At 41.8% G+C, this 15,512-nt stretch overlaps 1 pseudogene; it reads left to right on the forward strand.

Moving 5' to 3' along the window:
• The first annotated feature begins 2,597 nt into the window (after positions 1 to 2,597).
• Positions 2,598 to 15,512, forward strand: part of LOC108540370 (26S proteasome non-ATPase regulatory subunit 10-like) — a 23,511-nt pseudogene continuing 10,596 nt past the window's right edge.

The raw sequence follows: 15,512 nt of genomic DNA on the forward strand, positions 1-15,512 counted from the left end.
GCTTGGTGGCTCACACCTGTAATCCCAGCACTTTGGGAGGCCGAGCTGTGCGGATCACGAGGTCAGGAGATCAAGACCATCCTGGCTAAATCTGTCTCTACTAAAAAATACAAAAAATTAGCTGGGCATGGTGGCACATGCCTGTAGTACCAGCTACTCGGGAGGCTGACACAGGAGAGTTGCTTGAGCCAGGAAGTGGAGGTTGCAGTGAGCTGAGATCGTGCCATTGCACTCCAGCCTAGGTGACAGAGCAAGACTCTGTCTCAAAATAAATAAATAAATAAAAATCGAGAAAAAACAAGGCCAGGCACATGATGGCTCACGCCTGTAATCCCAGCACTGTGAGAGGCCGAGGCAGGTGGATCACCTGAGGTCGGGAGTTCCAGACCGGCCTGACCAAGAGGGAGAAACCCCCGTCTCTACGAAAAATACAAAATTAGCCGGGCGTGGTGACGCATGCCTGTAATCCCAGCTACCCAGGAGGCTAAGGCAGGAGAAACACTTGAACCTGGGAGGCAGAGGTTGCGGTGAGCCAAGATCGCACCACTGCACTCTCCAGCCTCGGCAACAAGAGTGAAACTCTGCCTGAAAAATAAATAAATAGGAATTTATCCAATGCATGTCACAAAATCATTTGCTTTTTGTGTGCTTTGGCTTCTCAACTCCTCACTTCTTGGCCACCCTTACATAGATGTATTCTAGTTTGCCCTATGTATGTCTAAAAATGAGGTTCTATAGCCACGCGTGGTGGCGTGCACCTGTAGTCACCAGCTATTTGGGAGGCTGAGATGGAACGTAGAGGCTGCAGTGAGCTGAGATCACGCCGCTGCACTCCAGCCTGGGCAAAAAGAGTGAAACTCCATCTCAAAAAAAAAAAAAAAAAAAAATTGTCAAGGGAGAACCCAATAGGAATCCTTGTGACAAAAGTGAAACATTTCTTGTGTAAGTTGAAATCAATCACTCTCTGGGTCGGTTATTTCAACGAGCTATTAAATAAAATTGTTAGGAAAACATTCTAGGCTAAGATTTTAAAAGTGATGCTTGGAGCCCCTAGTGCCCACCACACCACCATCAAAATAATAATAATAATAGATAATAATAATAATAATAATAATAAACAAAAAATAAAAAGAAATAAATTGTACAGGCTTGTGGGCTAATTCACTTTCACCATCTTATTCCACAGAGTAACTAAAGATGAAACCCCTTCCTTTTGCAATCTCTATCCCCTCCCCACCCCTGGAGGGGATGGGAGGAGAAAAGAATAACCAAAGATTTTTTTCTCATGCCTCTGGCATCCCCCCAGGCTACCAATTGAATAGCACTGTTTCTTTCTAAGGGCTTGTCTTAGTTTATCACAACTCATTCGTATTGAAATAACATTGGTCTCTAGTGGTTATTACTTTTCTTCTTACAAATCACTTGTTTAATAATCTGTTCTAGTATCTTAATAGAGGTGGATTCAAGCAATAGTGAGAAGCTTCCAAAATCCTGGTATCTAACAATGTCACAGAGTTGCTATGTGACCTAGTAAGGTCACTCTTTTAACCTAGATGTTTCCTTTAAAACAATGAGAAAATTTGATTTACCACTTATTAAGCTCACTGTGCCACCTACCTTTATTTATTTTTGCCACAATCTGTGCAGTAAATATTCTCCCTGTTATACAGATGAGAATACTGAGGCTGAGATACATTTAAAACCTTGCCTAAAGTCACTCATTATAAGTGGTGCTAGATATATAGACTCACAGTGGCAAATTTTTGCAAACTCCTTATGCTGCAATTGACTTTAGGACACTCTATGGCCATTAACTGTAATCTTATACCAAATGGTACAGCCTTAAAAAATAGACTTGCTTTTTTAGAATTTAAAAAAAACAATAGATTTGCTTGAGGATCTGAGTGCTCCCTACTCAACTAAAAGACAGCAATTCCCAAAGTGTTTTTGAAGGAACACTAGTTCCGCCAGTAGCCTCAGGATAAAACAGCTGTACTGTCAAATGTTTGACATACGTTTCATACTATTGTGATTCCTTTGGAGATTTAAAGGGCTCTGTAAAGCGCTTTAGAAAAGAAACTTGTTTAATATTCTTGAGTCACAGAGCTCGAGTTTCCTAAAGCACGTTTAACATAAGCTGTTACAAGATGGTAAAGTTTTTTTTTTTTTTTTTTTTTTTTCTTTTTACTCATTGGGACTTCAAGAATGTTTATCCAGAGAAACAATGAGATTTAAAAATGTGTATTCTTAGCTGGGCCCAGTGGCTCATGCCTGTAATCCCAGCACTTTGGGAGACTGAGGTGGGTGAATCGCTCGAGCCCAGGAGTTTGAGACCATCAATGGCAAAACCCTGTCTCTACCAAAAATAAAAAAAATAGCCAGGCGTGATGGCACACACCTGTAGTTCCAGCTACTCAGGAGGCTGAGATGGAAGGTTCACCTGAGCCCGGGAGGTCAAGGCTGTGGTGAGCCGTGATGGTGCCATTGCACTCCAGCCTGGGTGACAGAGTGAGAACCTGTCTCAAAACACACACACACACACACACACACACACACACACACACACACACACACACATGAGTTCCTGGGAAAGCAAAATGTAGGGGTGTGTGTCTAACCTAATTGTCTGCAACCTGGCCTACTGTGGGAAGCTGGAAGAGTTCAAGGAGAGTATTCTGGCTGATAAATCCCTAACTACTAGCACTGACCAGGACAGCAGAACGGCATGCACTGGGCATGCTCAGCTAGACATACAGGAATTGTTGAATTTTTGTTGCACCTTGGAGTGCCAGTGAATGATAAAGACGATGCAGGTTGATCTCCTCTCATATTGCGGCTTCTGCTGGCCAGGATGAGATTGTAAAAACCCTTCTGGGAAAAGGTGCCCAAGTGAATGCTGTCAATCAAAATGGCTGCACTCCCCTACATTATGCAGCTTTCAAAAATAGGCATGAGATCGCTGTCATGTTACTAGAAGGCGGGGCTAATCCTCATGCTAAGGACCATTATGAGGCTACAGCATTGCACTGGGCAGCAGCCAAGGGGTTTGGTGAGCATCTAGGTTGGGGACACATCCACATGCCAGAAGAGTGATGCACCCCAACTCCATGGGAACAGAAGCTCCTATGCTCAGGACCCTGCTGGACCTCACCCTATGTACCTCTTCAGCTCCCCATTCATCTATACCTTTATAGTATCCTTTATAGTAAACTGGTAAACAAGAAAAAAAAAAAAAAAAAACATGCACACACACAAACAAACCCAAAACAAACAAAAATAGCTGGGCGTGGTGGCACATGCCTATAGTTACAGCTACTTGGGAGGCTGAGGCAGGAGAATCACTTGAGCCCAGGAGGTTGAGGCTGCAGTGAGCCATGATCACACCAGACCCCTGTGCTCCAGGCTGGGGGATGGAGTAAGAACCTGTCTCAAAAACAGCAACAGCAACAACCAGCCAACCAACAAAAACAAAACAAAACAAAACAAAACAAAACAAAAAAACCATTTATTCTTATTTAAATCTCCAAACTGACTATTTGGATAATGTTTTAATTTTTAAAATAGGCCTACTCCTGTCCTGGTGTGTCCATTATATGACCTTCACCACAGCCTAGCTAGAGATGTGCTATTATCCTGATTTTACATTTGTAGGGAAAGCTGTGAGTTGTTAAGGAATGTACTCAACACCTTACAGCTGGAGAAAGGTGAAACTGAAACTCCAATTCAACTTTTCGCAAACCAAATTCAGTACTCTTTCACTTAACCACCTGTAATGTCTAATTTTCTGCCACTGATCATTTTAAAAGCTTGCTGACTTTTTTTAAAACAAGCAATTTTGAGAAAAAGTAAAGGTTATATTAAAAATATAAGGTGGCCAGGCGCGGTGGCTCAAGCCTGTATTCCCAGCACTCTGGGAGGCTGAGACGGGCAGATCACAAGGTCAGGAGATCAAGACCATCCTGGCTAACATGGTGAAACCCCGTCTCTACTAAAAAAATACAAAAAACTAGCCGGGCGAGGTGGCGGGCGCCTGTAGTCACAGCTGCTCAGGAGGCTGAGGCAGCAGAATGGCGTAAACCCGGGAGGCGGAGCTTGCAGTGAGCTGAGATCCGGCCACTGCACTCCAGCCCGGGTGACAGAGCGAGACTCCGTCTCAAAAAAATATATATATATATAAGGTGACCAGCTGGGCGCAGTGGTTCATGCCTGTAATCCCAGCACTTTCGGAGGCCAAGGTGGGTGGATCTCACCTGAGGTCAGGAGTTTGAGACAGCCTGACCAGTATAGTGAAACCCCACATCTAGTAAAAATACAAAATTAGCCAGGTATGGTGGCCCATGCCTGTAATCCCAGCTACCTGGGAGGCTGAGGCAGGAGAATTGCTTGAAGCTGGGAGGCAGAGGTTACAGTGAGCCAAGATCATGCCATTGCACTCCAGCCTGGGCAATAAGAGCAAAATTCCATCTCAAAAAATAAATATAAATAAATAAATAAAAATATATATGAGCTATATGATGATCTTTACAACAGTTTTAATAGTAAAACCATATTTGAGATTTTTCCCTTTTAACGTTACTCCTTAGCATCAGCAGTTTAGGGTTTGGAGTGGAAAACAGTCTATACCTTACTATGTTTGAGTCTTGTGGGAAAACAATCTGATCCTGGAAACAACAAATTAGCCCACAGCTATACCTGTTTACCTAGTCAATGTGTGTGTGTTCTGTTTGAAGATACTTCAAAAGTAACAATTGTAAAAGAGATTACTGCTTTGATCAGAGAATCTGAATCCCCTTTGTTTGGCCATGAATAATTGGTCTTTGTGATGTTAATGTTTCTTTTAAGGAATATCAGATCTGTAAATGCACCTTAATTACAGGCAAGCAGTTTTGGAGGGAATTTGTGACAGCATTTTATGGAAAGTCTTTCCTAGTTCCCCTTCAAATCTAATTATAGTAGAAAGATTGTTTTAGGCCAAGCAGCAAAAAGCTATAATTATTAGTGCTTCCATTAATGTTCATGTAGGTCAAAAAAGTTATCTTATTGAAGAATAAGATTTAAATCTTAAAATGCTTAATTTTCCCTATAAAGCAAAGAACAACATGCAGAGCCTTAACTGAGATGTCCTTGCTAATCTGTTCACCGTAATTATGCTGGCAGCTCAGGAGGCTGTTTTACGAAGACTTCACATTTAGAAACAGCACATGGGAATCCACAACTCAAACAATCTCTAATTCCCACATTTTATTTTTAAATTTGCAACCAACAGTCCAGTTAGAGTACATGAGTACCATATGGAGAGACACATTTTTTTTTCAGTTCTTCTATGTGCATTTTGTGATTTTGTGGTATTAGGCTGAGTTTTTTGTTGTAAGAAGATATGTGTATTTATTTTGTCTGTGTGTGTGGTTTTTGTTTGTTTGTTTGTTCTGTTTTGAGAAGGAGTCTTGCTCTGTCACCAGACTGGAGTACAGTGGCGCGATCTCGGCTCACTGCAACCTCCAACTCCTGGGTTCAAGTGATTCTCCTGCCTCAGCCTCCCAAGTAGCTGAGACTACAGATACAAGCCACCATGCCTGGCTAATTTTTGTATTTTTAGTAGAGACGGGGTTTCACCATGTTGGCCAGGATGGTTTCGATCTCTTGACCTCATGATCCACCTGCCTCAGCCCCCCAGAGTGCTGGGATTACAGGTGTGAGCCACCGTACCGGCCGAAGATATATGTTAATACAGAATGTTAGATGTTGCTGAAGATGTGAGGAAACAGAATTGCTAAACTGCAGATAGGGTGATTTAGTTAGATATGAGGAAGAATTTCTCAACAGCAGAGTGAAATCTTATGTGGAGGTGGTTTGAAAGTTGCATATTTTATGAAATAGTATGTGGCAAAGCCTGGGCACACAGCAAGGCCTGTTCTAAGAGGAAGCTTTCAATTGATTGCATTTGTTACTGTACATGGTATTAAGCCCCAGAATGGGATTTTTCTACTCACCTGGTTACCGTGCTAATAATGACCACCATTCAGCATTTTATACACCAAGTACTTACCACCTGCTACCTTCCAAGCATTTTTTTCAATATTATGTTAACATTTAAACTTATCATTTAAAGAGCTATGAATAGAGCCAGCCTTGCCTGTGTATGAGGAAAAATGATATCTCTGAGGTTTAAAGCATACTGAATTAACACATTCCAAGTTGTTTCTTCTTCTTCTTCTTCTTCTTCTTCTTCTTCTTCTTCTTCTTCTTCTTCTTCTTCTTCTTCTTCTTCTTCTTCTTCTTCCTAATTATGGCAGCTATTAGCTTTGCAGCATTGCATTCATTCCAAACAGCATGGACGGAAAACAATAATCCTGTTTACCTGAAGCTGGAGAGAGTGTACCTAGCTTCGTTCCCTCCCCAGCCTAATCTAAATGCTTTGCTAGGTGCCATCCCACACAATAGAGTGTGACTGAGTCACTAGCAAACACTCTTCCCTCACCCAGTTAATTCACTTGTAACTGTAAACCTCTGCAAGGTCAAGAAATAACAGATAACAGGTCATTTCCAACTTAATAAGGTGGCACATTTTACTTACATTCATTTAAAAGACAGAGCCCTCAGATATATGAAAACTTGTTAAAAAGAAATCATTCGATCTGTTAAAATTATCACAGGGAAAATAACAGAACTCCCTTGGATTGTTCTTGACAATTAATGGAATAGAAAGGTGGCGATTGTAAATGTCTTTTTTTTTTCTTTGCAGTAATGGAGAAAAGTAAATTATTAAATGGACACGTTATTTATGTTTGAAAAAAAAGCTGCATCTCACACTAGGAAAATAGGTTACAGGCAATTTTGCATTACAATGTGAACATATCATTAGTTTTAATTTTCCACACCAAAGATTTTAGGGTAATTTCCTTTCATTAGAATGGAGTAGTTTCTCCTCTACATACATTATCTTTCAAACCTCTGTTGCCTCCATGAGAGGTTTTAGTTCTTCTTTTCTTAATTTGCAAGAAAAATCGTCTTGATTTTTCTAAGTATCTAACTATTATGGCAAAAGTTTTACTGCATACAACAAGAGCTGAAACACAGGGTGAACCCACTGCAAATGTGCCATAACCATTGCATAATGTCAAATATAATATGTGAAGGTATACCACCACAATTTGACATGTTTTAGTGTTGTAGGGCACTAAGTGTACACAGTGTATTTCTCTACTGTAAAATGTAGGCTACTATAGAGGAAGAACAGTAATCAGTTACACATTAACCATAAAAGGTCATTTCTTGCAGCAAATGATATGTTGATGAAGCAATATTTGTCAGTAGACCCGAGTCTTATTACTGAATGACGCTCATGAAGAAAACCATTGTCTAGTGGGATATCATCATATATGCAAATCATCCATTTGTTTAGGATGCTTTAAACATCAAGTCTTTATCTTCACTTCTGTAATGTAACTCACTGACTTTTCAGCTAATCAATCCCTGATGCTACATTTTTGTTAACTTACTATGCTGCACATTCAATGATTAATCTCCTAACGTTAACTATGCGATAAGAAAAATATTAAAAGGAAATGAATGACGTATTCACTTGTGTTACAAAATTGTCTACAAACTAGTTTCCCAGCATGAGCTGTGGTTTATATTCAAACTTAAATAACTTGTCTGTGTAACCTTATCTTCCAGGTACTTCCTGCAAACTCCATACATTATGCAATCAAGCCCATAAATATAGGTAGAAGTTACCTTGAATGGCTGAAACGGGATTAACCATACATATGTAGTTAGAGCGTTATCATTTCTCCCATAAACCTCTCCCTTTTAAGGGATTTACCAAGCTATCATAAAAAATGTGTTATTGCCTGTATCTTTGCAAAACATGAGTTCCTATGAAGTGACTTGCCAGCCTGGGTAACAAAGAGAGACCTTGTCTGTACAAAAACCTTTAAAAATTAGCCAGACAGACGCGGTGGCATGCGCCTGTAGTCCTTGCTATACACAGGAGGCTGAGGCAAGAGGATTGCTTGAGCCCAGGAGTTCCACGCTGCAGTGAGCTATGATTGCACCACTGCACGGCAGCTTAGGTACCAAAAAAAGATCTCATCTTAAAAAAAATATGACTTGGCTTCTTTTTTTTTTTTTTTTTGACAGAGTCTTGCTCTGTCATCCAAGCTGGAATGCAGTGGCACAGTCTTGGCTCACTGCAACCTCCGTCTCCCAGGTTCAAGCGTTTCTCCTGCCTCAGCCTCCGGAGTAGCCAGGACCACAGGAGATCGCCACCACGTCTGGCTAATTTTTGTATTTTTAGTAGAAACACGGTTTTACCATATTGGCCAGGCTGGTCTCGAACTCATGACCTTGTGATCTACCTGCCTCAGCCTCCCAAAGTGCTGGGATTACAGGTGTGAGCCACCGCGCCCAGCTGACTTGGCTTCTTAAACATTAAACATACCAGACTTTGTTGCCACATGTCACAATGGCCAGTGTGTTTGTATACTGATATCACTGAATTGAGGTGGCATTGGTATTAAGTATTCTCTCTTTAGTTTTTCTAAATGTCTGAAAAATTAGCATATTATAATTCCAATGATGACGTATTACCAGGGTCATACAAACACATTTAACCACCTCACCAAACAAACAAGGCGAAGTGTAAAATAGGATGCTTTATGGAGGAAAAAAATGAATACACTAACCAAATATTCATGGTGGAAGGGATAGCGATTTTCCAGAGATATATCAACTGAAAATAATTTTGCAGGAAAATTGAAAGGATCAGATTTCCTTTCCTAAGCTGACTTTGTAAAATGCTACATAGCAAGCATCACATTGATCATTCTGCTGGTTTATTTTCAGGCGCTGCTGCCAGTAGCTTTATATCTTGCAGCATATGTGGAGTAGATTAAGAAACTAAACTCAGTTATTGTGAGGGTCTAACATTTTTTAAACAAGTAAACACAAGGCCTTTCTTTCTCTTTGTATCTTTATTTTATTTCATTTGCATTATTGTTTTTTAATGTATTATTCATTTTTTAAAATAGAGACAAGGTCTTGCTATGTTGGCCTGGCTGGTCTCAAACTCATGTCCTCAAGCAACCCTCTTGCCTCAGCCACCAAAACTGCTGGGATTACAAGTGTGAGTCACTATGTCTGGCCCATTTATTGATTTATTTTTTACAAACAGGATCTTGCTTTCTCACCCAGTCCAAGTGCAGTGGTGAGATCATAGTTTACTGCAGCCTCAACCGCCTGGGTTCGAGAGTTCCTCTCGCCTCAGCCTCATAAGTATCTGTGACTACACGGATTTTTCATTATTACAACCACCGTCTAATGTAAATTTTTTTTTTTTTTTTTTTAAAGATGGAGTCTTGATCTTGTCACCCAGGCTGAAGTGCAATGGCATGATCTCGGTTCACTGCAACCTCTGCCTCCTGACCTCAAGTGATCCGCCTGCCTCAGCCTCCCAAAGTGCTGGGATTACAGGCATGAGCAATGGCACCCTGCCAGTAAATTGTTAACAATTGTGTGTTAGCCATTCTAGACAATGTATATTTCACATAAATTATTTACATAAATGGTACCATGAAATATGTGTTACCTAGTGACTTTTTTTCCCCACTTATTTTGCCTTTAGAGATCTTTTTTTTTTTCTTTGAGATGGAGTCTCACTCTGCCACCAGGCTATAGTGCAGTGGCACGATCTTGGCTCACTGCAACCTCTGCCTCCCTGTTCAAGCGATTCTCCTGCCTCAGTCTCCCAAGTAGCTGGGACTACAGGCACAAGCCACCACACCCAGCTAATTTTTATATTTCTAGTAGAGATGAGGTTTCACCATCTTGGCCAGGCTGGTCTTGAACTCCTGACCTCATGATCCACCCGCCTGGGCCTCCCAAAGTGCTGGGATTACAGGCGTGAGGCACCGTTCCCAGCCTAGAGATCTTCTTGTGTCAGTACAGATATAGCCACTTTACTATGTTAAAATTGCTGAATAGGACGGGTGTGGTGGCTCACACCTGTAATCCCAGCACTTTGGGAGGCTGAGGCGGGCGAATCACGAGATCAGGAGTTCAAGACCAGCCTGGCCAACATGGTGAAACCCCATCTCTACTAAAAATACAAAAATTAGCTGGGTGTGGTGGCACGTGCCTGTGTGAGGAGAATCGCTTGAACCCAGGAGGTGGAGGTTGCAGTGAGCCAAGACCATGCCACTGCACTCAGCCTGGTGACAGAGCAAGACTCCATCTCCAAAAAAGAAATTGCTGAATAGTAGTATATGGTGTGGATGTACTAGAGTTCACTTAGTCATTTACTTCATCATTACATACTTACTGTTGGATATTTAGATGGCTGCTGATTTGTCATTATTACAAATAGTGCTGCAATAATTCTGCTATACCTGTCTTTGTGCACATTTGAATAATTTTAAGGAATAAATTCTTAAAAGTGGAATGCCAAAGTGTATGACACTTTTGTGTGTGTGTATGTATACATATAATATATATTTATATGTACATACTATATATTTATATATACATACACTATATACGTATGTATACATACAATATATTTATATACTATATATTTATAAATACAATATATATTTATATATACAATATATAGTATACACAATATATAGTATATAAATATATATATTTTATATATATATATATAAATGCTCAAGTGATTCACCCACCTCAGCCTCCCAAAGTGCTAGGACTACAAGTATGAGTCACCACACCCAGCTGAAATTTTATATTTAATAGATCCATGAAATTGCCCTCTGTACAGATATATATTTTACAAAGTCCACAAGAAGTTATATTTTTACCAACATTATGAGACTTTCAGTTTCCTCTACAGCCTCCTGGAATCTTTCTCATTTTTGTACATCAGTTGAACAAAATGCTATTCCAATACTGTTTTAATTTACATTTTCCTGATACTCAGGGGGCTGGCAATCTTTTCACATGTTTATTGGCCACTTGTATGTCTTTTTGGTGAATTGCCTATTTACTCCTATGGCCTAATTTTTTCTTTGTTGGATTGTCTTTTTTTTTTTTTTTTTTTTGAGATGGAGTTTTGCTCTTGTTGCCCAGGCTGGAGTGTAGTGGCACGATCTCGGCTCACTGCAACCTCCACCTCCTGGGTTTAGGTCATTCTCCTGCCTCAGCCTCCCGAGAAGCTGGGATTACAGGCATGTGCCACCATGCCCAGCTAATTTTTTTGTATTTTTAGTAGAGACGGTGTTTCACCATGTTGGCCAGGATGGTCTCGATCTCTTGACCTTGTGATCTGCCCGCCTCAGCCTCCCAAAGTTCTGGGATTACAGATGAGAGCCACTGCGCCTGGCTAATTTTTGTATTTTCAGTAGAGATAGGGGTTCTCCCTGTTGGTCAGGCTGGTCTCCAACTCCTGACCTCAGGTGATTCTCCTGCCTCAGCCTCCCAAAGTGCTGGGATTACAGGCCTGAGCCACCACGCCCGGCCAGATTATCTTTTTCTTTAAATAGCTTTTTAAAGAATGTCTTTTGTGATTGTGAATATTAATCTTCTGCTGCAAATAATTTCTCCTGGTCACTTACTATTTTAGGAACTTGAGGGTAGAGGGGTCACTTGTCTTTTAACTTTTTTTTTTGGCAGGGAACAGAGTCTCACTCTGTCACCCGGGCTGCAGAGAGTGGTGAGATCACAGCTCACTGTACCCTCAACCTGCTAGGCTCAAGCAATCCTCCTGCCTCAGCCTCCCAAGTAGCTAGGACTATAGGCATGAGTCACTGCACTATGTCTTTTAACTTTATGATCACACTGATTCACAAGACTTTCCATTATGTTAGAAATTCTCCTGGTCTTTATTACATCAATTATTTACACAGCATGGAGAAATCTGATTTGATCTATTTATGGGCTAATTGTTCTGATCAATTTATGTAATCTGTGTTGAACGCTAAGCACCGTGCCAGTTTTTGGCCGGAATTCCCTCTGCTTTCGTCCTATCTACCATTTTGCAGCTTGCAGAGTCTTGTGCTTTCTTTAAGAGTTAATCCAAGTATCAAAGTCCACAGTGATCTCTCTCTTCCTGGTTCACCATGGGTTCGGGACATGATAAAAGTTTTGTATTTTGCATGTGTATATATTGTAACTTAAACTAGATGGGATTCTATTCAAGTGAAGCAGCTTCACTTTTGTCTGGACTCTCAGTGTTTTTACTCGTAGGAGTCCAGTACGTATCTGTTGGTTGTTTTAAAAATACTTTGTCATAGGAAAATCTTCAGTGACTCCTTTCTGCCTCATACATACACGCTGTGGGCAATTTGCATCGGCATCTCTTCAATCATCCTTTGTGCGTGCTCTGTCTTCTGTTGAGGTGCCTCATTAGGCCACCCTGCTCCTTACCTCTGGGGTTCCAAACCTCAGCAATAATGTTGTGAACTATGTTAAGGATCCCATTTCCTCAAAACGTTCTGGTGGCATAAAAAGAAGAATCTAGTATTTTTCACATTTGAAAGATATATCTTTAAAGTCCAACTGGCGCCTGGCATGGGTCTTTATTTCATGCTACCTCAGATCTGCTTTCTCAAACACAACTGCAGTGCGCGACGTCGGGATTTAATGGTGGCCCCCCTAAGATCAGACCCCATGATCCTTGACAGCAGGTTTTTTGGCTTTTCAAAATTAAAGATAAAACCAGGTCTGGTGCGGTGGCTCACACCTGTAGTCCCAGCACTTTGGGAGGCCAAGGTGGGCGGATTACGACGTCAGGAGTTCAAGACCAGCCTGGCCAACATAGTGAAACCTCGTCTCTACTAAAGATACAAAAAGTGGCCAGGCGCGGTGGCTCAAGCCTGTAATCCCAGCACTTTGGGAGATCGAGACGGACGGATCACAAGGTCAGGAGTTTGAGACCATCCTGGCTAACATGGTGATACCCCGTCTCTACTGAAAAATACAAAAAGCTAGCCGGGCGAGGTGGCTGGCGCCTGTAGTTCCAGCTACTCGGGAGGCTGAGGCAGGAGAATGGCGTAAACCCAACCCGGGAGGCGGAGCTTGCAGTGAGCTGAGATCCGGCCACTGCATGCATTCCAGCCCTGAGGGCCGACAGAGCCAAGACTTCCGTCTCAAAAAAAAAAAAAAAAAAAAAGATACAAAAAGTACTCCGGGCATGGTGGCCACTATGCTTGATTAGTCCCAGCTACTTGGGGAGGCTGAGGCAGGAGAATCGCTTGGAACCCGGGAGTTGGAGATTGCAGCGGAGCCGAGATCACGCCACTGCCACTATTTGCTAACGCCTGTTTTTGGAAATCGTCATGGCGGTGGGAGCGTTAGCTTTGCCGGCCAACAGAGTGAGACTTCATCAAAAAATTAAAAATAAGCCAAAAACTAATCAAAACCACATTAAAGTAAAATTGATATTTTATTGTGTGAGTTGTGCATATTATTACCACTGCCTCTACTATGTTTACCTTTTTTTTTTTTTTTTTTTTTTTTTTTTTTTTTTTTTTTTTTTTTGAGACAGAGTATCTCTCTTGTTGCCCAGGCTGGAGTGCAGTGGCACGATCTCAGCTCATTGCAACCTCCGCCTCCCGGGTTCAAGTGATTTCCCTGCCTCATCCTCCTTAGTAGCTGGAATTACAAGTGCCCACTACCACATCCAGCTAATTTTTTTGTAGTTTTAGTAGAGATGGGGGTTTCACCATGTTGGCCGGGCTGGTGTCCAACTCCTGACCTCAAGTGAGCCACCTGCCTTGGCCTCCCAAAGTGCTGGGATTATAGGCGTGAGCCACTGTGCCCGGTCTATCCTGATATTTTTTAAAGACATTAAGGCAGGAATGTTCTTTCTGACATTTTAGTTTAAAACTCTGGAGCCTCGTGTGTGTGTGTGTGTGTGTGTGTGTGTGTGTGTGTGTGTGTATAGCCTTCATTCACATACATTCAAAGCATTTAGTGTGCTGCATGGCAGAAACTGCACACCATGGAAGTAGAATAAAAACAAGTTTGGGGGCCAGGCACGGTGGCTCAAGCCTGTAATCCCAGCACTTTGGGAGGCTGAGACGGGTGGATCACGAGGTCAGGAGATCGAGACCATCCTGGCTAACCCGGTGAAACCCCGTCTCTACTAAAAAATACAAAAAACTAGCCGGGCGAGGTGGCGGGCTCCTGTGGTCCCAGCTACTCGGTAGGCTGAGGCAGGAGAATGGCGTAAACCCGGGAGGCGGAGCTTGCAGTGAGCTGAGATCCGGCCACTGCACTCCAGCTTGGGCGACAGAGGGAGACTCTGTCTCAAAAAAAAAAAAAAACAGTTTGGTAAGTGTGGTAACTGTGGTGGTACCCAAGACATCAAGGCCATCGTGACAGAGAAATGACGAGTCCATGAAGACAGAGGAAAGTGATGTGTTTGAACTGAGATGGAATTGCTTCTGTGGATTAGTGCTAGGTTTTGTTCAAGTGAACTTTCAACCTTCTACAAATATAAATCCTCGAAGACCAGTCCTAGACAGCAGAATTTCATCTGTCAAAGTCCTCAAACTTTTATTCCTTTTATTGTTTTTAGTGTTATTTCAAAATGATTTCAAACCTACAGAAAAAAGTTGCAAGAATAATACAAAGAATTCCCATTCGTTTTTTTTTTTTGAGACGGAGTCTTGCTCTGTCATCCAGGCTGGAGTGCAGTGGCACGATCTCGGCTCACTACAACCTCTGCCTCCCAGGTTCACGCGATTCTCCTACCTCAGCCCCCCGAGTAGCTGGGATTACAGGCACCCACATCGACTCCCAGCCAATTTTTGTATTTTTTAGTAGAGATGGAGTTTCACCATGTTGACCAGGCTGGTCTCGAACTCCTGACATCAAGTGATCCACCCATCTCAGACTCCCAAAGTGCCTGAATTACAGGCACGAGACACCCTCTTACATAACTAGTTATATTGTCAAGTTCAGTCATGTAGTATTGGTTTATTATCAAATATACAGTTCATACTCAAATTTTGCTAATTACCCCAAAATATTTATTGTGCCCCTCATCTAGAACCAAACCCAGGATTACCCATTTCTTTAAAAAGGAACAGTGCCCGGCCGGGCACGGTGGCTCACGCCTATAATCCTAGCACTTTGGAAGGCCAAAGCAGGTGGATCACCTGAGGTCAGGAGTTCAAGACCAGCCTGACCAACATGGCGAAACTCTGTCTCTACTAAAAATATAAAAATTAGCCAGGTGTGGTGGTGCATGCCTGTAATCCCAACTACTTGGGAGGCTGAGGCAGGAGAATCACTTGAACCTGGGAGGCAGAGGTTGCAGTGAGCTGAGATCGCTCCACTGCACTCCAGGCTGGGTGACAGAAGGAGACTCCTTCTCAAACAAACAAACAAACAAAACAAAACAAAACAAAACAGTCCCTGAACTTTTCTTTTTCTCTTACAACATCTGCACTTTTTTCTTTTTTCTTTTTCTTTCTTTCTTTCTTTTTTTTTTTTTTTTTTTGAGACAGAGTCTCGCTCTGTCACACAGGCTGGAGTGCAGTGGAACA

The sequence above is a fragment of the Rhinopithecus bieti genome, unplaced genomic scaffold (assembly GCF_001698545.2).
Source record: "Rhinopithecus bieti isolate Rb0 unplaced genomic scaffold, ASM169854v2 scaffold_17962, whole genome shotgun sequence".
In the NCBI taxonomy this organism is placed as follows: Eukaryota; Metazoa; Chordata; class Mammalia; order Primates; family Cercopithecidae; genus Rhinopithecus; species Rhinopithecus bieti.